General features: G+C 42.2%; 1 long non-coding RNA gene and 1 other non-coding gene across 2 annotated transcripts in view; one reads left to right on the top strand and one right to left on the bottom strand.

Annotated features, from left to right (window-relative positions):
* Positions 1-21,845, top strand: part of LOC126484580 (uncharacterized) — a 30,479-nt gene extending 8,634 nt beyond the window's left edge. The window contains exons 2-3 of the long non-coding RNA XR_007587884.1: positions 15,213-15,316; positions 21,663-21,845. This is a non-coding gene — a long non-coding RNA (uncharacterized LOC126484580). The remainder of the gene's footprint in view (positions 1-15,212; positions 15,317-21,662) is intronic.
* Trnal-caa (transfer RNA leucine (anticodon CAA)) lies at positions 19,850-19,924 on the bottom strand. The gene has a single exon. It is a non-coding gene; the product is annotated as a tRNA-Leu (tRNA).
* Positions 21,846-22,052: the final 207 nt, after the last annotated feature.

Here is a 22,052-nt window from a genome sequence, read left to right as displayed (position 1 = left end):
CTCCCTTGGTTGTTGCAGGGTGTTTGCTTTCAGATGTTTCACACCGTACACGCCAACCGCCATCTGTCCGATGGAGCGCGAAACGTGATTCATCTGAGAAGGAAACACTCAATGGACATTCAGTTGGGGAAATAGCGTGCACATTCCAGCCTTCGTCGCAGATGAACACCGGTCAGCATAGGTGCATGAACAAGGCGCGTATTGCAGGAGCCTTATATGTGGCAACGTTTGATGAACGGTCGTTGAGGAGACACTGTTGTTAGATCCGTGGTTCAGCTGGGTGGCCAGTTCCTCAACAGTTGCCGGTCTAATCGCTCGTACACATCTCCGCGCCCGTTATCCCGTGATGCACCACAATTGCCCCGGCGCCTATTTTGCATAGCGCTATTTTGCATGGTATACATCAAGCCAGGTGGCACGCAAACAATTTATAAACTTAGACGTTTCGGAAATGGTTCCATCCTTGGCCCGAAAGCTAATAATCATGCCGTTTTGGAAGTCAGATAAACTGCTCCGTTTCCACATTACGATAACGACTGCACTGTTTCCTGCATCCCCCGACACGCTTTATATACCCTTCATTGCTAGTGCTGCCACCTGGCGTCTGTGAGAGGTTATCGCACGCTGATGTCGAACATAGACGATGGTCGCTTAATGCGACCGGACTGTGTAATTCACGTCTTCTTTTGAATCAGCTTTACCCTCATTGCTCCCCGGTCTACTGCCGTATTGCCGTCACTGCTCATACTGCTTACAAACAGGTAGTCCGTTCCCTGACGGATTTGAATGCAGCGTGTCTAACATTCTGCGTGGTATCTGTTCTAAGTCGTGTCTCCCTACGGCTTTCACGCAACGACGTACTTAGCGTGTTTTTTTAGGGAATTGACTAGTTTGAACCTGGGACCTGTTACTGGTAAGGAGACGCCAGACCACACATGACATGTAGAGTTCAGAAGAGTTCAGTGAGACTAGCGATGATATAATCAAATACTTAATGATTTCAGCGTCAGCTCCACTGCACTCCCTGTAAAAGAATCTTAATACTAACTAAATTTAGTGGAAGGGGTTCAAGGCTTTCGTATTTTTAGTTAGCTGGTAAAATGACGTCGAAAAAGCAGTTAAGTTTACCATTGGAATTTTTATTCTACTCACGAAACATTGTTTATAAATTATACTACTGATAAAAGGAAATATTTTAATACAGGATGATAAAAACCAACTGCGTTCAACAAAAAATGTGAACGAATATTCCCTGAATGGGTTTCCAAGTTCTATAATGGATCGAAGGATGTCATATGCCATATCACATCTATAATCTAAGTTTTAATTAAGTTTCACAAAAGAGAAAACTATCAAAATGGTCTACAGTGACCCTCGATTATCTTTAATTACTTATTTAACTTGTCATAAATTACAGTGGCTGATGTGGCTTCTCAATAATTATATAACAGAAAAATCATCGCGTTTCAGATTTTAACTTCAAGTAGCAAATGTGAATACCACGAAGTTTAATTGACGATCGACAGTAGTATTACGTAAAAAGGGGGTGTAACAGATGAGACTTCTGCAGTTCTGAGAGAAGCCTTATGCGCTCCTATGCGGCATCGCGTGCGTTCATTACCTTGTCGGTGGTTAGGCAGCATCAGGGGTGGCGGGCGGCGCAGCTCCACACACCTCGTCGTCTCGGTAGCAACTCCTCGAACTTATCCTTACTACTGTTTACCGAAGTTGGTTTAAGAAAAAGGTATCTGGCTGTGTTCTGAACTGACTAGTCAGCGTGTCAATGTTAACCTTAAGCTCGGCCTACAAAAATTCTGTCCATCCAATGTTATACTTTTCGTGGTGGGGCAATGTTTGTAATGTTTGCTACATAACAGAGACACTTATAGTCTCACGCTAAAACTTGTAGCTGGTGTGGCCCTTTTAGTGTCATCGTAAGATCTATACTGTTCTTCTGGAGGGCTCTATCTTTTAACCTGGGCTGGGGGATGGACCTCCCGGCTATCGGCCGGCAATGTGGGTGTCCCGTTGCCCCGCTCTTATCGTAGGGCCTTCTAGCCTACACGGCTCTGCTCTCGGCTTCTGTTCTCGTTCCTCCCCTCGCAACTGCGTCTGTTTCACAGTGGGAACTATGACATGCATTTAGTCGTTCTTGTGTTAGTCTGTGGTATTCCATTTGCTCACTCGTTGATCATATTACTTTGGTTAATTTAATGTCACGATTTATTCGGAGCTATGTGACATATTGCTGGATTTGCTATCATGTCAGGGTTATCATGGAAGGTGTTGGATTTGCCTGAGAACTTACACGTAGCGGCTAGTTGCTTATGTGAAATAATTTAAAAAAAAAAGTAACTTTCGTCCAACTACTGTTACTTTAAAGAGGGATAAAAAGAGTGCATGTGTGGCCTGTATAGACAGAGCTTCACAATAGACAGACATCACACTCGAAATCATGGGAGACGTCGCCTGACTCATTGTCTGATGTCCACAAAGAGACCCTTCAAGTGGTTCAGATGACTCTGAGCACTATGGGACTTAATATCTGAGGTCATCAGTCCCCTAGAACTTAGAACTACGTAAACCTAACCAACCTAAGGACATCACACACATCCATGCCCGAGGCAGGAATCGAACCTGCGACCGTATCAGCAGCGCGGTTCCGGACTGAAGCGCCTAGAACCGCTCGGTCACTCCGGCCGGCCAGAAACCCTTCCCCTGCTCCTTGTGTATACAGGGTATTCGGAAATTCCTGTTACTAACTTCTAGGACTTGTAGACGGGAGTGAGTACATAATATTTTGAACAGGAACCTATGTCCGTAAATGTATCATTTACGTTCTACGGCGGTTGAAATTAAGTCGTTTAACTCATCCACTTCTGCTTGGATGTGACGTTGTTCTGATATTAGGTAAAAATTCTAATGGAAACATAGCGAAACATCCTTTTATCATTTAAGCACATTTGCTTGTGTTAACACTTAAACATTACGTGTCTCTGTTATTTCAAAACAGAAACCAGCACGCCATATATACAGAAAAGTACTGATGCATTACAACAGCGGCTCGATGTGGCGACCACCGACATCGTTACAGACGCTATCCTTGCGATGCATCTTCTGGTACACGCTCTCCATAGCGCATGGTGTCTCTTCAGTTTCTAGTGCAGCGGCCAGAACTCGTGCCAGCAGATCGTCTTCCGTCACGTAATAATAAATTTCCCCTTCGACCCCGCAAGAAATAGTCCATGGGAGTAATACATGTCATCCTGTCTATTTTACTGCATATTGAGACAAGCAACTCTGACGCTATTCTCTTTCCCTTAGCAGACGTGGACGCGATACACATCTTAACTGAAACCGTCGTAGAATGGAAAGGGTGCGTTTCCGGACATGCGTTCCTATTCAAAATATTACGTACTCACTTCCCTCTACAAGCCCTTGGGGATGAGTTTCCGGAAACTTGGGTGGCACTGTCTTTCGCAGTTGGACAACAAGAATGGTACACAGTAGTAAAGTGCGCCGGCCGTTGTAGCCGAGCGGTTCTAGGCGCTTCAGTCTGGAACCGCGCCACCACTACGGTCGCAGGTTCGAATCCTGCCTCGGGCATGGATGTGTGTGATGTCCTTAGGTTAGTTAGGTTTAAGTAGTTCTAAGTCTAGGGGACTCATGACCTCAGATGTTAAGTCCCATAGTGCTTAGAGCCATTTCAACCAAGTAGTAAAGTGCGAGGCAGTTAGCTGGCATGCACAGTCGAGTGCACAATGGAACTCGATATATTAAGTTTGTAACGGGAATTTCCCAACTCCCTGTATACTCACGCGGTTCACGCCTACTTGTCAATGTGGACTAGACACTGAAGAAAACGTGACAGATATTTAGTCTTAGCAATGCAGCAGGTTAATTGCAGTTGTCATACATTAGGTTTGTAATTGTGTCGAAGACATTTTCAGTAGCAGAACCGCCTACATCGTCCAAGACGACAAGCATTCATTTTAACTATTGGTAACGTCAGGTGTGCCACGGGAATTGTGTTATCATCGCTGCTGTTTTCCATTCACGTTAATGGTCTGTCAGAAAAGGCGGGCAACAATCTAGAACTGTTTTTTGATGAGGCTGTTGTGTGCGGGGAAGTGTTGTCGTTAAGTGGCTGTAGAAGATTCTGAATTACTTGGATACAACTTCTGTTTGGTTCATTTAATGTGAATATATTATAGAAATGTTTGGTCATGGCGTCCGTAATTGTTGTATAATTATTTAAGGTATTTCAAATCGTCGATGCAGCTACTAAGATGCACATTTATTCTGTGTAACGCGTTTAGTTTTATTGGATTGAAGCGTGATCGGTGACTGCATTTTTGCATTATTTCTACTTACATCCAGAAGTGTTGCTTGCATGCAAGACAAAGGGAAATTAGATTGAAAACAATACAAGAAGACTTGGGAAATGTGTACGTAGACGACGCTTTCTGTAGTTGCAAAGACTGATTTAAAAGACATAAACAAACGTGGATAATTTTATGTTAATGTGAATGGCTAGAGAAACATTCCTGTAATGTTCGATTTCATCATTAATGGTATGCTGCTTCACAAAGTCATGTCGGTTACGCGCATGGGAGTAAAGCTACTAAATGACATTAAATGGAACGAGCACATGCAGAGTTGTGGGGTTGGATTCGTTAGCGATCGACTCGATCAGTACAGGAGTGTCACGGAATAACTTCACGGTCTTTCGTGGGAATCATTAGAGGGAAGAAGAGTACCGTTCTGCGGAACGCTGGTGAGGAAGTTCAGAGAACCATCGTTTACAGAAGATTGCAGAACGATTCCACTTTCTGCCACAATCATGTCGCTTGAGGACAGTAATGACAACAGATGGGAGATTACTTATCTGACAGAAAGATACGGACACACATTTTCCTGGCGCTGCATTTGAGACTGGAACAGTTAAGGGAACGACTGGCACTGAACATACCACCCATCGCCACACACCGTACGTGAGCTCGTGGATTATGTACGTAGATGTAGATACTGTAGTCAAACGGATAAGAAAACGTGTTTCTGGTTGTGGGAAACAATGTAGTACCGAAAAGTGAATTCAGAGCAAATTGCTTGCAGTACGTGGTTAACCATTTTTATTTGCAAAATACACTTGAAGCTTTCCAGAACACCACAAGTCCACTAACCTTACTTCTGAGAAAACTATCCGGCCGCAGTGGCCGAGTGGTTCTAGGCGCTTCAGGCTGGAACCGCGCGACCGCTACGGGCGTAGGTTCGAATCCTGCCTCGGCATGGATGTGTGTGATGTCCTTAGATTAGTTAGGTTTAAGTAGTTCTAAGTTCCCCCATGAACCATGGACCTTGTCGTTGGTGGGGAGGCTTGCGTGTCTCAGCGATACAGATGGCCGTACCGTATGTGCAACCACAACGGAGGGGTATCTGTTGAGAGGCCAGACAAACGTGTGGTTCCTGAAGAGGGGCAGCAGCCTTTTCAGTAGTTGCAGGGGCAACAGTCTGGATGATTGACTGATCTGGCCTTGTAACATTAACCAAAACAGCCTTGCTGTGCTGGTACTGCGAACGGCTGCAAGCAAGGGGAAACTACAGCCGTAATTTTTCCCGAGGACATGCAGCTTTACTGTATGATTAAATGATGATGACGTCCTCTTGGGTAAAATATTCCGGAGGTAAAATAGTCCCCCATTCGGATCTCCGGGCGGGGACTACTCAAGAGGACGTCGTTATCAGGAGAAAGAAAACTGGCATTCTACGGATCGGAGCGTGGAATGTCAGATCCCTTAATCGGGCAGGTAGGTTAGAAAATTTAAAAAGGGAAATGGATAGGTTAAAGTTAGATATAGTGGGAATTAGTGAAGTTCGGTGGCAGGAGGAACAAGACTTTTGGTCAGGTGAATACAGGGTTATAAATACAAAATCAAATAGGGGTAATGCAGGAGTAGGTTTAATAATGAATAAAAAAATAGGGAGTGCGGGTAAGCTACTACAAACAGCATAGTGAACGCATTATTGTGGCCAAGATAGATACGAAGCCCATGCCTACCACAGTAGTACACGTTTATAAGCCAACTAGCTCTGCAGATGATGAAGAAATTGATGAAATGTATGATGAGATAAAAGAAATTATTCAGGTAGTCAAGGGAGATGAAAATAGTCATGGGTGACTGGAATTCGAGAGTAGGAATAGGGAAAGAGGGAAACATAGTGGGTGAATATGGATTGGGGGAGAGAAATGAAAGAGGAAGCCGTCTGCTAGAATTTTGCACAGAGCATAACTTAATCATAGCTAACACTTGGTTCAAGAATCATAAAAGAAGGTTGTATACATGGAAGAATCCTGGAGATACTAGAAGGTATCAGATAGATTTTATAATGGTAAGGCAGAGATTCAGGATCCAGGTTTTAAGTTGTAAGACATTTCCAGGGGCAGATGTGGACTCTGACCACAATCTATTGGTTATGAACTGTAGATTAAAACTGAAGAAACTGCAAAAAGGTGGGAATTTAAGGAGATGGGACCTGGATAAACTGACTAAACCATAGGTTGTACAGAGTTACAGGGAAAGCATAAGGGAACAATTGACAGGAATGGCAGAAAGAAATACAGTAGAAGAAGAATGGGTAGCTCTGAGGCATGAAGTAGTGAAGGCAGCAGAGGATCAAGTAGGTAAAAAGACGAGGGCTAGTAGAAATTCTTGGGTAACAGAAGAAATATTGAATTTAATTGATGAAAGGAGAAAATATAAAAACCCAGTAAATGAAGCAGGCAAAAAGGAATACAAACGTCTCAAAAATGAGATCGACAGGAAGTGCAAAAAGGCTAAGCAGGGATGGCTAGAGGACAAATGTAAGGATGTAGAGGCTTATCTCACTAGGGGCAAGATAGATACTGCCTACAGGAAAATTAAAGAGACCTTTGGTGAAAAGAGAGCCACTTGTATGAATATCAAGAGCTCAGATGGAAACCCAGTTCTTAGCAAAAAAGGAAAAGCAGAAAGGTGGAAGGAGTATATACAGGGTCTATACAAGGGCGATGCACTTGAGGACAATATTATGGAAATGGAAGAGGATGTAGATGAAGATGAAATGGGTGATACGATATTGCGTGAAGAGTTTGACAGAGCACTGAAAGACCTGAGTCGAAACAAGGCCCCGGGAATGGACAACATTCCATTGGAACTACTGACGGCCTTGGGAGAGCCAGTCCTGACAAAACTCTATTATCTGGTGAGCAAGATGTATGAGACAGGTGAAATACCCCCAGACTTCAAGAAGAATATAATAAGTCCAATCCCAAAGAAAGCAGGTGTTGACAGATGTGAAAATTACCGAACTATCAGTTTAATAAGTCACGGCTGCAAAATACTAACGTGAATTCTTTGCAGACGAATAGAAAAACTGGTAGAAGCCGACCTCGGGGAAAATCAGTTTGGATTCCGTACAAATATTGGAACACGTGAGGCAATACTGACCCTACGACTTATCTTAGAAGCTAGAATAAGAAAAGGCAAACCTCCGTTTCTAGCATTTGTAGACTTAGAGAAAGCTTTTGACAATGTTGACTGGAATACTCTCTTTCAAATTCTAAAGGTGGCAGGGGTAAAATACAGGTAGCGAAAGGCTATTCACAATTTGTACGGAAACCAGATGGCGTTTATTAAGAGTCGAGGGGCACGAAGGGGAAGCAGTTGTTGAGAAGGAAGTGAGCCATGGTTGTAGCCTCTCCCAAATTTTATTCAATCTATATACTGAGCAAGCAGTAAAGGAAACAAAAGAAAAATTCGGAGTAGGTATTAAAATCCATGGAGAAGAAATAAAAACTTTGAGGTTCGCCGATGACATTGTAATTCTGTCAGAGACAGCAAAGGACTTGGAAGAGCAGTTGAACGGAATGGACAGTGTCATGAAAGTAGGGTATAAGATGAACATCAACAAAAGCAAAACGAGGATTATGGAATGTGGTGAAATTAAGTCGGGTGATGCTGAGGGAATTAGATTAGGAAATGAGACTCTTAAAGTAGTAAAGGAGTTTTGCTATTTGGGGAGCAAAATAACTTATGATGGTCGAAGTAGAGAGGATGTAAAATTTAGACTGGCTATGGCAAGGAAAGCGTTTCTAAAGGAGAGAAATTTGTTAACATCGAGTATAGATTTAAGTGTCAGGAAGTCTTTTCTGAAAGTATTTGTGTGGAGTGTAGCCATGTATGGAAGTGAAACATGGACAGTAAATAGTTTAGACAAGAAGAGAATAGAAGCTTTCGAAATGTGGTGCTACAGAAGAATGCTGAAGATTAGATGGGTAGATCACATTACTAATGAGGAGGTATTGAATAGGATTGGGGAGAAGAGGGGTTTGTGGCACAACTTGACAAGAAGAAGGGACCGGTTGGTAGGACATGTTGTGAGGCATCAAGGGATCACAAATTTAGCATTGGAGGGCAGCGTGGAGGGTAAAAAACCGTAAGACCAAGAGATGAATACACTAAGCAGATTCAGAAGGATGCTTACAATTTTCACACCGCCAAGGGACGACGGACTTTATTGTGTGACACAAACTTGAACTTGATCAAACTGTTCAATAGAAAAAGGGACTTAACAGACGGACAGACAGACGTATAAAAAAGACAAAAAAAATTTCATATTAAATAATAACAAATTAACAAATTTTGTATTCTTTCCCTTTATTTCTACTGTGATACCTTGCTTCTTGCCAAATTGCGTTATTGTAGGTCAACGAGAGGCACCCTATAGGTTTAGACGAGTGAGTTTTTGAGTGCCAAAATATGTGACATAAATAGCCGTATCATTTGATTATAGTGATTTAGAAGCTTAAAATTTTTACGTCGCCGAGGAACTATAGACCTTAACATGGGACATCAATTTGAACTTGATACGTCAACCCACTCCTAAGAAAAAAGATTCTTGACAGTCGGACAGACAGTCGGACAACATATCGATTCCGTAAGGGCCTCGTTTTTACAGGGTGATGCACGGAACCCTAATAAGTTTAAAAAATGGTATTTTTGTCTTGTTTTGAAAGTCATTGTATTCCAGGTTGTGCAGTTTCCCGTTAAGGGATCTTTAATTAAGTTGGCAAGAAAGGAAATTTGTTTATTTTGAACTAAATTAATTACGATAGCGTGAACTATAAATATATTCCCACATTTAATCTGAATCCCAGATTTCACTTTCTGAATCAATATATTTTTCATTTTGTGTTATGTATTTCTCCATCTGCTCCTCAAAGTATCAGCGATGATGTGGATTTGTTGATTAATGGCTGCTGCACACTTCCCCATGTCCTTTGCTCCAGGAGCTTTTATTGGTTTGTTATTTTCTTAACGACATTTACGAATTCGATCATTAAGAATCCGTTTCTGTCTGAACTAATATCTATCGGTGGCAAGACTACTTATAGTATTACTTACAGTCACACGATTATAATGGTACTCAGTGTTTTTATTTGTCGTCGTTTTGCACTTCCCTTGATTATTTGTCAGAGGAACAGGTTTTTTCGAAATGGACATAAGTGTGATCGGAGGCTTTCCCGGCGTATGTCCAGTTTCCAGGGCTCTCGAGCGTCCAGCCGGATCCGATCGTTGAAGTCCCACGATATTGCGGCGAATAACCTTTCCGCCGTCTTCAGGTGGTTCTGACGGAATGGTCTGTCTGCTCATTGTCAGTGTTATTTATGTCCGTCAGTCGGGCTTCGATTCCCTGCGCCGACGGTCGATTGCGGCGGCCGACATGTCGGCGCAGGAAATCGAAGCCCAACCGACGGACATAAATAACACTGACAATGAGCAGACAGATCATTCCATCAGAACCACCTGATGATGGCGGAAAGGTTATTCGCCGAAATATCGTGGGACTTCAACGATCGGATCCGGCGGGACACCCGAGAACCTTGGATACTGGACAAAGTGTTTCATAATCTTCAATCATGGATTGCTCAGTATCGACAACGCTTATACTATTAGCACCTTCCTGCATCATCTTAACCCACTGATTTGGTATGCAGCCAGTATCTTGCTTTCTTTTCTTCAGTTGTATACGGGCAAAATTACGGTCACAAGGCAGGAAAACTCAATGGAATGAAATGCATCACTTCTACTAATAATCAAAAACGCAGTAGTTCATGGACCCGAGCTGTTATGAGTATCATTACCTCTATAAAATGAGACTACAAAAGTCATGAGGTACCTCCTAATATCGTGTCGGACCTCATCTTGCCCGGCATAGTGCAGCATCTCGACGTGACATGGACTCAGCAAGTCACTGGAACACCCCTGCGGAAATACTGTGTCATGCTGCCTCTATAGCCGTCCAGGTGTCACATAAATGTTCCATGGGATTCATGTCCAGAATCTTCTTCAAATCAATCGCGAGCAACTGTGGCCTGGTTACATGGCGTATTGTCATCCACAAAAATTCCGTCGTTGTTTGGGAGCATGAAATCTATGAATCACTGAAAGCGGTCCCCACGTATCCGAACATTACCATTTCCTATCGACGGTCGGTTCAGTTGGATCAGAGGACCCAGTCCATCCCATTTGAACACAGCCCACGCCATTATGAAGCCACCACTAGCTTGCACAGTGCCTCGTTGATAACTTGGGCCCGTGGCTTCGTGGGGTCTGCGTCTCTCACTGACCCTATCGTCAACTCATAACAATTGAAATCGGGGCTCGTCTGACCAACCCGTGGCTTTCCAGCCGTCTACGTTGTCCTCGATGGTGGGTGTTCATCGGAGGTGAGGGTATCATCTGGAGTGCCCCAGGGAAGTGTGGTAGGTCCGCTGTTGTTTTATATCTACATAAATCATCTTTTGGATAGGGTGGATAGCAATGTGCAGCTGTTTGCTGATGATGCTGTGGTGTAGGGGAAGGTGTCGTCATTGAGCGACTGTAGGAGGATACAAGATGACTTGGACAGGATTTGTGATTGGTGTAAAGAATGGCAGCTAACTCTAAACATAGATAAGTGTAAATTAATGCAGAAGAATAGGAAAAAGAATCCTGTAATGTTTGAATACTCCATTAGTAGTGTAGCGCTTGACACAGTCACGTCGATTAAATATTTGGGCGTAACATTGCAGAGCGATATGAAGTGGGACAAGCGCGTAATGGCAGTTGTGGGGAAGGCGGATAGTCGTCTTCGGTTCATTGGTAGAATTTTGGGAAGATGTGGTTCATCTGTAAAGGAGACCGCTTATAAAACACTAATACGACCTATTCTTGAGTACTGCTCGAGCGTTTGGGATCCCTATCATGTCGGATTGAGGGAGGACATAGGAGCAATTCAGAGGCGGGCTGCTAGATTTATTACTGGTAGGTTTGATCATCACGCGAGTGTTACGGAAATGCTTCAGGAACTCGGGTGGGAGTCTCTGGAGGAAAGGAGGTGTTCTTTTCGTGAATCGCTACTGAGGAAATTTAGAGAACCGGCATTTAAGGCTGACTGCAGTACAATTTTACTGCCGCCAACTTATATTACGCGGAAAGACCACAAAGATAAGAGAGATTAGGGCTCGTACAGAGGCATGTAGGCAGTCATTTTTCCCTCGTTCTGTTTGGGAGTGGAACAGGCAGAGAAGATGGTAGTTGTGGCACCAGGTACCCTCTGCGACGCACCGTATGGTGGATTGTGGAGTATGTATGTAGATGTACAGTCCAACCGATATGGCCAGGAGCCCAGGAGAGGCGCCGCAGGCGATGTCGTGCTGTTAGCAAAGGCACTCGCGTGATTGTCTGCTGCCGCAGCCCATTAACGCCAAATTTCGCCGCACTGTCCAACACTGATTTCTGCGGTTATTTCATACAGTGTTGCCTCGTCTGTCATCACTGACAACGCTACGCAAACGCTGCCGCTCTCGGTCGTTAAATGATGACCGTCGGCTATTGCACTGTCCCTGGTGAGAGGTAAGGCCGGAAATGTGGTACTCTTGGCGCTCTGTTTTCACTGCGGATCTCGGAATATTGAATTCACTAACAATTTTCGAAATGGAATGTCCCATGCGCTTAGCTCCAAATGCCGTTCGTAGCTCGTGGTCTCGCGGTCGCGTTCTCGCTTCCCGTGGATGGGGTCCAGGGTTCGATTCCCGGTGGGGTCAGTTATTTTCACCTGCCTCGAGATGACTCAGTGTTTGTTTGTGTTCTCGTCATCATTTCATCACCATTCATGTAAGTGGCGAGATTGGGCTGAGAGAATTTGTACTGGCGCTGATAACCGCGCAGTTGAGTACCCCACGAACCAAACATCATCATCACAGCTCCAAATACCATTCTGCTTTCAGAGTCTTAATACCGCGTTAAAAGTCTTCTTAATCACATCGGACACCTGAATCACCTGAGTACAAATGACAGCTCCGCCAATGCATTGCCGTTTTATACCTTCTGTAAGCGATGCTATCGCCATCTGTGTATGTGCGTATCACTATACCATGACTTTGACCAAAATTTTGTGCTGTTCTGGCTGTTGATCATTTGCACAGCGTGGGATGAATATCAGCTGATAGCAATAGCTCGTATAGAGCCAAAAGATGGACTTGTGCTATTTGGAATTAATGGCTTCAATCTGCTTACTTCTTTTGAGACTGACTGGAATTCTCTTTAACGCAGCTCAGCCTGTTTATAGCCGCAAAACAATAACATTCGCCTCCTTTATTTTTCTCTGTACGACCTCCTCTTCAATATATAACTCCGGATGTTACTACTGCGCCATAGTTGGCAAAGAATGTGCTCAGTAGTGTAACTCTTGCTGTGCAACTACTTTATGAGGGGCTAATACGTTTTTGCTGTCCTATTGGGCTTAAGAAGTTCCTAACACACTTTCCATTACATATTCTTACTGTCCTGGGAGTATGCACTGCACAGATTTTTGAAAAATAATTTCTCTGATAGCTGAATGTCACTGCTATGCCCACCATTAAGAAGAATATTCGAAGTACTCTGGAAGGCAAACCTTATTTCTTAATATTACTGTCTTGCTTTTACACCGACCAACTACTTACACTTACTCTGCCATAATATTACAATTGAGAAAAATAAAAATAAAAATAGTATTATTCACCACAATTTAATTTACAAGTCGCAAGTAGGATACTAAAGGAAACAAAGCAGACTGCCTAATGTCACAGTTTCAAACGAAGTCGTTGAAATAAATTACAAGAAATGCCACTGTTGTCAAGATTTTGGTACTTTGTGTCACAAATAATATTCTTTGTAAGGACATTGTAGGTGTAATCTCATAAAGAGTGTAACAATGACGTGAGTTCATTTGCAGAAAAATAGGTTTTAATCTTTACACTGATGTTTCGTCCACGTTTGTTTTTTTGCTGACCACTTAGTTTCGAACACTATGCATGTCAATTCCTTGTAAATATACACCTACAGTTGCGCTGTGTGTCTGTGTAATTACAAATGCTGGTATTTTTTATTTTATCAGAGTCTTGGTGATTATTTCCGTTGAGTCAGGTAATGCAAATATGATCCTGAGACTGAAAGTTCTACAATGCGCTCATGTATCTCCACAACAAGGAAAACCACACATAACACCAAACAGTTTGAATTTTCAGATGTTTACGCCATGCCACTTGTATGTTTACCTATATTGCTATCTCAGATTTCTACTAGGCTTCATAAAATTCAGCTCGTCATTGGTAAAAAAATTTTCCTTGAAAAATGGGGCCATCAGTATATGATTATAGCACAAGAAAAATTATCTGAAAAGACCTAAGTGATATTTGGTTAAGAGAACCATGTACTTCAACTTCGGCCCCTTTGTATTAAGATGCGTGATTTTGAGCAAGCGAATATATCTATTCTGACTCAGACTTTAAATAATATTTACTTACGTGTGCCTTTATTTGTGACTGTATTGGAGTTAATTATAAATTGTGCATGTACATTCAACAGCCCTTTCCTTGCCGCTCATCATCGTATATGTAATTCTCTTGTTTCAGTGAAGCCCCCTAGTCGTCCAAAAAAACATTGAACTTTAAACGAGACAAGCAACGAAAATTATTTGACAGATGGATGTTGCGTAACGAAACACTAGCAGTTTGTAAATAATCTTACAGGAAGAAGCAGCGATGTGTATTACCAATTTGCTTTGGATTTATTGTTTTTGAGTAAACATGTAGCTGCATCTTGACGAAATTTACACTGAAAGCTCTTGATAAATCTGCAAACGATCCTCCATATGTCAGTTTATACATCATCTACAGTAATGGTACAGGATGACGACATTATATACGTATGAACTAAAGAAAGAGTAGGAAAAGTGGTGGAATTTTCCTTTTATTATGGAAAGCGGTTTTAAGCCTTTAGAGTTTAGACTGAAGTGAAGAAGCGGCAATCATCGTAAGATCTTATTTGTAACATATTCAGTTTGAGACTGATACTATTTTCTTTCCTTCGATTGGAAAAAAATCAGAAGGATTCAAAAGGATAACGTATCTGTAACGGAGAACAATAATACCAAAATGAGGGTACTGGAAGGTCAGTTGAATAATAATGGTATCTGGAATGATAAATTGCCATTCGGAAAGGTTGCGCCCTATTTAGCAATGCTCGTGTGCTTTAGTTTATATCAGATGGACGAACCTTATTATGAGTATGTCATAAATGAATGCAGCAGTTCAGTATTTACAGTTCAATTCACAAAACTAAAAAGATGAAAACATTCCCATTGAAGACATGGAAAACAAATATCTAACAATGAAATGTATCGTAAATATTTATCAGGTATACTCAACAATTAATGAGGAAGATCATTACAATGAACTCCATTGCAAGGAGACTACAACTGATTCTACAATTTATAATGTCTATTCTATACTGCTAATGAAATAGCTGGAAGTAACAGAATGAGACCAAAGGAATATAGTTACGGTCCGTTTGTCGTATCAGCACTTTCTGACTTGCCGTTCACTATGTCAGATCATCAAAAGCATCCACTTTATGGTGGTATCCACTTTATGGTATGATCCACTTTATGGTAGTTGCAAGCAAGTTTGACGTATTGAAAAATTGCAAAGACTATTTAAAATGAAATGATATGTGCTTACAGAAACACTACAGTTCCAGTGAAGTACGAAATGCACCTGCAGATTGTTATTGTATTTGTCTCTGAGTCACTTGAATCTCATGTCTGTGAAAGATCTCTCAGAAACGTATGGCATCTTTTTCTTACAGAAAGTTGCAAACGCTGCTTCTGGTGTATCAACATGGAAAGGAAGTCGATGAGTTGTTTCATCTTGGCCGTGCTGCTGGTTGCTGTTGTACTGCCTTCAACTGCGGTGAGGAATTATTACCATTATAATAACTTAATCCTCGCATTAAAACATTGCAAAACAGAATATCTTTAATATTTCCGAACGCATGCGAAATGAAATGAAACGAAGGGCTTTGCGTATAGGAGACGGCGAGTGTTTGGAGATACGGAAGGAAATGGGTCGTGTACTTCTGTAAGGAACCAACCTCGGCACGGTTTTTAGCGATTTAGGGAAAAAGCAGAAATACTAAATAAGGGCGGCTGGAATGAACTCGTATTCTGGGACATGACTGTTCACAGCGCTGCCTGATCATCTAGATTTTTGGTTCCGTAACTTCCCATAACCTTTTACGACAAATTCCTGGAAGATTCATTTAACAGTGCACAGAGGATTTTCTTCTTAATCCTCCTCCAATTTGAGCGCGTGCTATGTCTCTAATGATAGTGTTGTCAAATGGACGTTCGACATTAATCGTTCTTCTATTCTTCCACATTCCCTGGTCTGCCAGTTCTCCCTGCTTCACTAACTTTACGGATATCTAAAGTGCTTGTTTTCGAAGCAGGACCGGGCATGGATATGTTTGGATGCCACAGACCTACTAAGGGCAATGTGGGTCTGGCGATGAAGAAAACCGAGCGGTTCTAGGCGCTACAGTCTGGAACCGCGCGACCTCTACGGTCGCAGGTTCGAATCCTGCTTCGGGCATGGATGTGTGTGATGTCCTTAGGTTAGTTAGGTTTAAGTAGTTCTAAGTTCTAGGGGACTGATGACCTCAGACGTTAAGTCCCATAGTGCTCAGAGCTATTTTTTTTCTGTTGAAGAAAAAATAGGATCTTGTTGTGGAGTCAGTCACAAAGTGTTTTTCATTCCAGAATTTCCAGAATACCTGACATGACGCGGCATCAGAATCAACACAAAGTGTTTCTCTTAAAAAGCAGTCTGCTTATTACGAAGACATCGTTAAACAGTGCAGCTAGCCGCTGCACTGCACTTTGACCAGCATGTTTAAGGAACTTAGGATATATGCCATCAAACCCAGCAGCTTTACAAAGTTTGAAGGTGTCTAAGGCTGCAGCATCTTTGGCTGTAGAGATTTTTTGTGCGAATTGGGATGGCTGTGCTTGAGAAATTTTAGAATTTAGCTCGTGTTTCACTCCTTTGACTTTCTGTTTGTTTTTGTTTCTTGGCGCTCTTATTTCATTGAAAATTCTAGCTACTATTTCGTTAGGATTTATTTTGTCTGGTAAGGTGTTGTTAGCTCTTGTGGCACTAGCAACTTTCTTTTACGTTCCATACTTTCTTGCCTGAGTGTTGGAAAGGCATGTTTTCTATTAGATCCCTCAGTCTGTTTTGCCTAATTGAGTCGAGAGGAGAGATCTGCTCATGTGCTACATCGGTGTCCTGAGTCACTGAAATTCTTCATACAATTGCTGGCATCTAAGATTCCATCCGGGGATGTAGTTCTCCATATAGCTTCTTGGAAGCTGTTTTCTGGCAATAGAATGAATTAGTCTGTCAAAGCGGTCATAATGCCTAGCCTTGGGGATAATAAAGTGGATAGTTTAGTCAACCTCTTCTGAGAACTTTTCCCATTTGTTCCGTTGTCGCTCTGGTGCAGACCTGGCTATTGGGATTTGGAGTCCAACATTCACCAGAACAGGTCTGTCGTAGCTTCTCGGAAAATCACGTGCACCTTCCTGCTGCTTTGTAGCGGTAGTTCTCTGCTGTGAGTGATAACAAAAACCGAGGTCTGAATTGCTTTTTTGAGCCCATCTATCTGAGTGGAATGTTCACTTGTCCTTCCCGTCGAATAACAAGAGAAGACGTTCCATTTCAGCCCATTCGGATACCATCAAGCCATCTTCATCCGTAGTTCTGTAGCCCCATTCTGTGTTATGCCTGTTGAAGTCTCCAGTTACTGCTACCAGGTGTTGGATACTTTGACCACCTTCTTATACCCATGATTGTGCCGGGAGTCTTGTGGACGTTCACAATCTCTGTGTTGGCGACTTTCAGCCTGATGGTATAGACGTAATTTTCTGTTTTTGTTAGAACATCTGTTACATTCGTCATTCTCGATAGACGTTGCAGATACATAGCTTGAGTGATGTGTGGCAACTAACGTATAGCCAGATATCTTACAGGTGGTATGAAGCTTGATTTCATCTGAGCAGTGAGTTTCCTATAGTAATATCGACGTCATTTTCAGTTGATATTTGAGTCAGATTATCACCTTTTGCTCCCCTTATTCGTTCTACCTTTAGTTGTAAGAGCCGCAGAGTATCCCGCAAGTAGTTCTGGGGAGAACTGTTTTGGTTCACTGCTATGTACCTTCTAAGGCTGGTAATTATGAATCGCATCTGTAGCCTATTCAGCCGAAACTTAGTCACGTCTCCCGGCGTACGACACCGGGAGGCAAGTCTACTACTCTGCCAGTTGCTGATAACGCTGTCTCACACAACTACGTAGCATCTCCTTCATTGTGAGCTCTCAGTGTCAGACGCTGTTCGCGCCCCTTCTAGCTCTCACAGGACTGGTAACAACACTAAACACGAACAACAGTAATGCGCACTGTTGGCCGTTCTATTTATAACAGAGAACTGCAACTCTGTTCGTTTACATACGTGGCAATTGTGTCTACAAGTACAAAGTTATATTGACAATCCGACAATTTCTTCTAGGTGCTTCACTTTTTTTGTCAGGCACTGTACAATATAAAGGAGTTACTATTCGTCACTGAGTCCCTCACAGACATAATGCCTGACTGATATATGACATGTATCACTGTTGCTGTTGTTTTCGTCATCAAGTTTTTGAACGAAGATACAGTGCTGTTATTCACACATTACTGCACTTTTTTTCGACAAGTGAGTCTCGCATTTTCTGTATTTGAACACATTTTTAGTATCCCCTTGTCAACCAAAAAAAAAATGTAAGAATCCATTTTTGAGACTTACGTACGACCCTTTGATTATACATTCCTCAAACAAACTGAGCGACACCACTGAGTACCAGGAAACGTAGTACCAACTTGTGACATCAGTTGGCATCGACTGCTGTACGATTCAGCATTCCTCAAAACCACTCTATTAAGGGGGGGTAGGACGTCAGACGGGACGACTTGGAGCAGGAGAGGCACCACAGGACATTTTAATTTCCACTGTCTATACTTCTACAAATAAATTCATAAAACTTTGCCAGCATGACCAGAAAGGTTCAGGGTTCATACTCATAGCAGTGGAAGTTCAAAAAGTAACAAAATAAATTTTTTAACATGTGAAATTTCATCATATTGTCACTTACTATTGGCTGCATTTGTTGCTATAGGTACAAATCTATTAAGAACTGTGGTAACAATTGAGATAATTAACTATAAAATTTCACTTTTTTTTTCTAAACATGAAGTACAAAATGAAGCAGCTCATTCAGTTTTTCATAAATTAATTCTAGAGTTTCATACACCCTTAAGTATGGTTTGCATGCTGTGCAAAATTCATCGGAGAATCTCTCTTACTTATGAAGAAAAGTGTACCTATAGCAACAAATGCAGCCAATAGTTAGTGAAAAAATGATGAAACTTCACATTTAAAAAAAAATTATTTTGTTGCTTTTTTTGAACTTCCACTGCTATGAGTATGAATCCTGAATCCTTTCTGGTCATGCTGGCAAAGTTTTATGAATTTATTTGTAAAAGTATACACAGTGGAAATTAAAATGTCCTGTGGTGCCCATCCTGCTCAAAGTCGGCCCGTCTGACGTCCTACACCCCCCCCCCCCCCCACACACACACCCATCAAACGAGAGATAGCCACAACTCGTTTAAAATTCCACCAGGTCCTGGAATACAGTTTGAATGTAATGTAACAGAAATAATAATAAAAAAGTACATCTGCAGCTACACTCCTGAAACATTTTTATGGTTGTTGGTAGGTGATCCTTGGTGTGCCACTATCGTTGTACATTCGTCGTCCGCCCTCCCGCCATTTCTCTTTCCCGTTACTGAATAGCGCATTGTTTTGATCATGACGATTATTTCAAGAGCAATAGGTGAAAGGAAGAAATATGTTGGTTGACTCCTTTTGTAGCGTACGGTTTCTTAAATTTTATAGTAAACCCCTCTAAGTGAGGCACAATGCCTCTGTTTTAACATCATTTGCACGAGGTTCTTCGTGACATTCTCGCTCTAACAAAACATGGAAGTAGGCTGTTTAGGTTCTTATGTTGGTAACGCCACGTAGCGCTCTGTATGAAAATCGCTGACTACGCTGTGTGCAGTCTGTGGCTGGTTGGACTCATTGTTGGAATATTCGCTATTGTAATGTTGGGCAGTTGGATGTGAACAGCGCGTAGCGTTGCGCAGTTGGAGGTGAGCCGCCAGCAGAGGTGGATGTGGCGAGAGAGGAGCCAGAGTTTTGAGCGGACGATCTAGACGTGTGTCCGTCAGAAAAAGGAAATTTGTTTAATTGGGTGTCACAAAATTATATGTATATTATGACTTTTGAACGCTAGTAAGGTAAATACATTGTTTGTTGAAACTTCCTGGCAGATTAAATCTGTGTGCCGGACCGAGACTCGAACTCGGGACCTTTGCCTTTTGCGGGCAAGTGCTCTACCAACTGAGCTACCCAAGCACAACTGACGCCCCGTCCTCACAGCTTTACTTCTGCCAGTACCTCGTCTCCTACCTTCCACTCCGCTGCAGAGTGAAAATCTCATTCTGGAAACATCCCCTAGGCTGTGGCTAAGCCATGTCTCCGCAATATCCATTCTTTCAGGAGTGCTAGTTCTGCAAGGTTCGCAGGAGAGCTTCAGTAAAGTTTGGAAGGTAGGAGACGAGGTACTGGCAGAAGTGAAGCTGTGAGTACCGGGCGTGAGTCGTGCTTGGATAGGTCAGTTGGTAGAGCACTTGCCCGCGAAAGGCGAAAGTCTCGAGTTCGAGTCTCGGTCTAGCACACAGTTTTGATCTGCCAGGAAGTTTAATATCAGCGCACACTCCGCTGCAGAGTCAAAATCTCATTCTGGAAACATTGTTTGTTCTCTATCAGAATCTTTCATTTGCTAACTATGCCTGTTAGAAGTTAGCGCCTTCAGTAGTTAGAATCTTTTATTTAGCTGGCAGTATTGGCCCTCGCTGTATTGCAGTAGTTCGAATAACGAAGATTTTTGTGACGTAAGTGATTCATGAAAGGTATAGGTTATTGTTAGTCAGGGCCATTTCCTTGTAGGGATTATTGAAAGTCAGATTACGTTGCGCTAAACATATTGTGTGTCGGTTTAGTGATGATCAGAATAAGTAAAGAGAAAACTGTCTGAGTACGTTGAGTTTTGCTCAGCTGTTTGAAAATCAAATAACGTAAGAGTATTTCCAGCACTGTTATTCTTAATTATTCTAAGGGGATGTTTCAAACAAAACTGTGATGACACTCGCTGCTCTTCTCTTCTTTGGCAGGAAGGAAAATTGTTCCTTCGTTAACGAGGACAGTTAGACGTGGAGCATAAGACCGGACTGGGGAAAGGTGGGGAAGGAAACCGACTGTCCCCCCTTGTAAGGAAACACCGCGACATTAGAGAAAACGCTGAAAAGCTGGATCTGAATGGCTGTACGGAGGCTCGAACACCGGTCCTTCCGGAAGCTCTCCTTTGTATCAACTCCTCATCCTCTAATAATCCTACCCCGAAGGTTCCCAGACTGACTAGCATGTTGGCACAAGGCAAGAGTACACGGGAAGTCACATCTGTGGTCCATAAACGTACCACACTAATAGTCAGCATACAAACAAATGGTGTCACATCAACATTACGTAAGGCTGTTAATATCACAGGGGCAAACGTGGTAATTGTGGGCATAGTATAATAATCAGTATTTTTTTCGCATACGTTACAAGAAACTTCAGATAATCAGACAATATTAACTGCATTGGTAGAACCAAACTCCACACAAAAACATTAAAAGTTTAATGTCAACTGTACTGTACAACTTAGGTCAATCACTGGTTAAGTATTTCGTTCATTGCATTTCCGATATGCCTGAAAGCGAGTTCCTAGAACTCGAAAGTTATCGCAAAAACGTCAGTTAAATGGAGCAATTTTGTGCGCGGTAGCCGTTCAGTGCTTTATAAATATACATGTACTGTGGTGGAGTGTGTTATGTGTATTTTCTGCGCTAGCTTTCACCGTGATGTCACTTCTGTTAATAAAACAAAGTGATATACAGCAGATCTCTCTCTGGTCAAATCTCACAGATATTCAGCTTTTTGTGTTTTACATTTTTCACTGTTTCTCGTGGTAAAGCGCAACGTCCGAGTAGTCAGTGAGACAGGTTGCTGGTCGACCTTTTGTAACACTGGTTTACGTTTCTTTTCTGTTGCAGGTGGCAGAGCAGTGCGAACCAAACGCTTGCGCATACACCTTATGCCAGACGAACACTAGGTGCATTTCCTATAAGGACAACGGAGGGTGCAAAGCGAAGTGTGTCCCTCTAAAAAATTGTGACAGCAACTGAAAGTCATCCTAAGAATAAAAGCAACGAGAAATAAAATGAAAATAATACAAATCTTCACAAATTAAAAACATAAATGTTTTTTATGTAATCTTTGTCTCCTGGCTAGTGGTTCCTTTACAATAACTTTAGTTTTAACTATTCACTAAATTATAATTACTTCTGGAATACTATTGGAAGACGAGACTGCACTACAAACTACGTTTACATGTAACGATCTGAGAGCAGATCTCCTTCACCTCAGAATCTGTATCTCTTGCG

Source organism: Schistocerca serialis, chromosome 6 (genome assembly GCF_023864345.2).
Source record: "Schistocerca serialis cubense isolate TAMUIC-IGC-003099 chromosome 6, iqSchSeri2.2, whole genome shotgun sequence".
Lineage (NCBI taxonomy): Eukaryota > Metazoa > Arthropoda > Insecta > Orthoptera > Acrididae > Schistocerca > Schistocerca serialis.
Note: the sequence above shows the minus strand (reverse complement) of the source record. Positions and strands in the feature narration are given on the sequence as shown.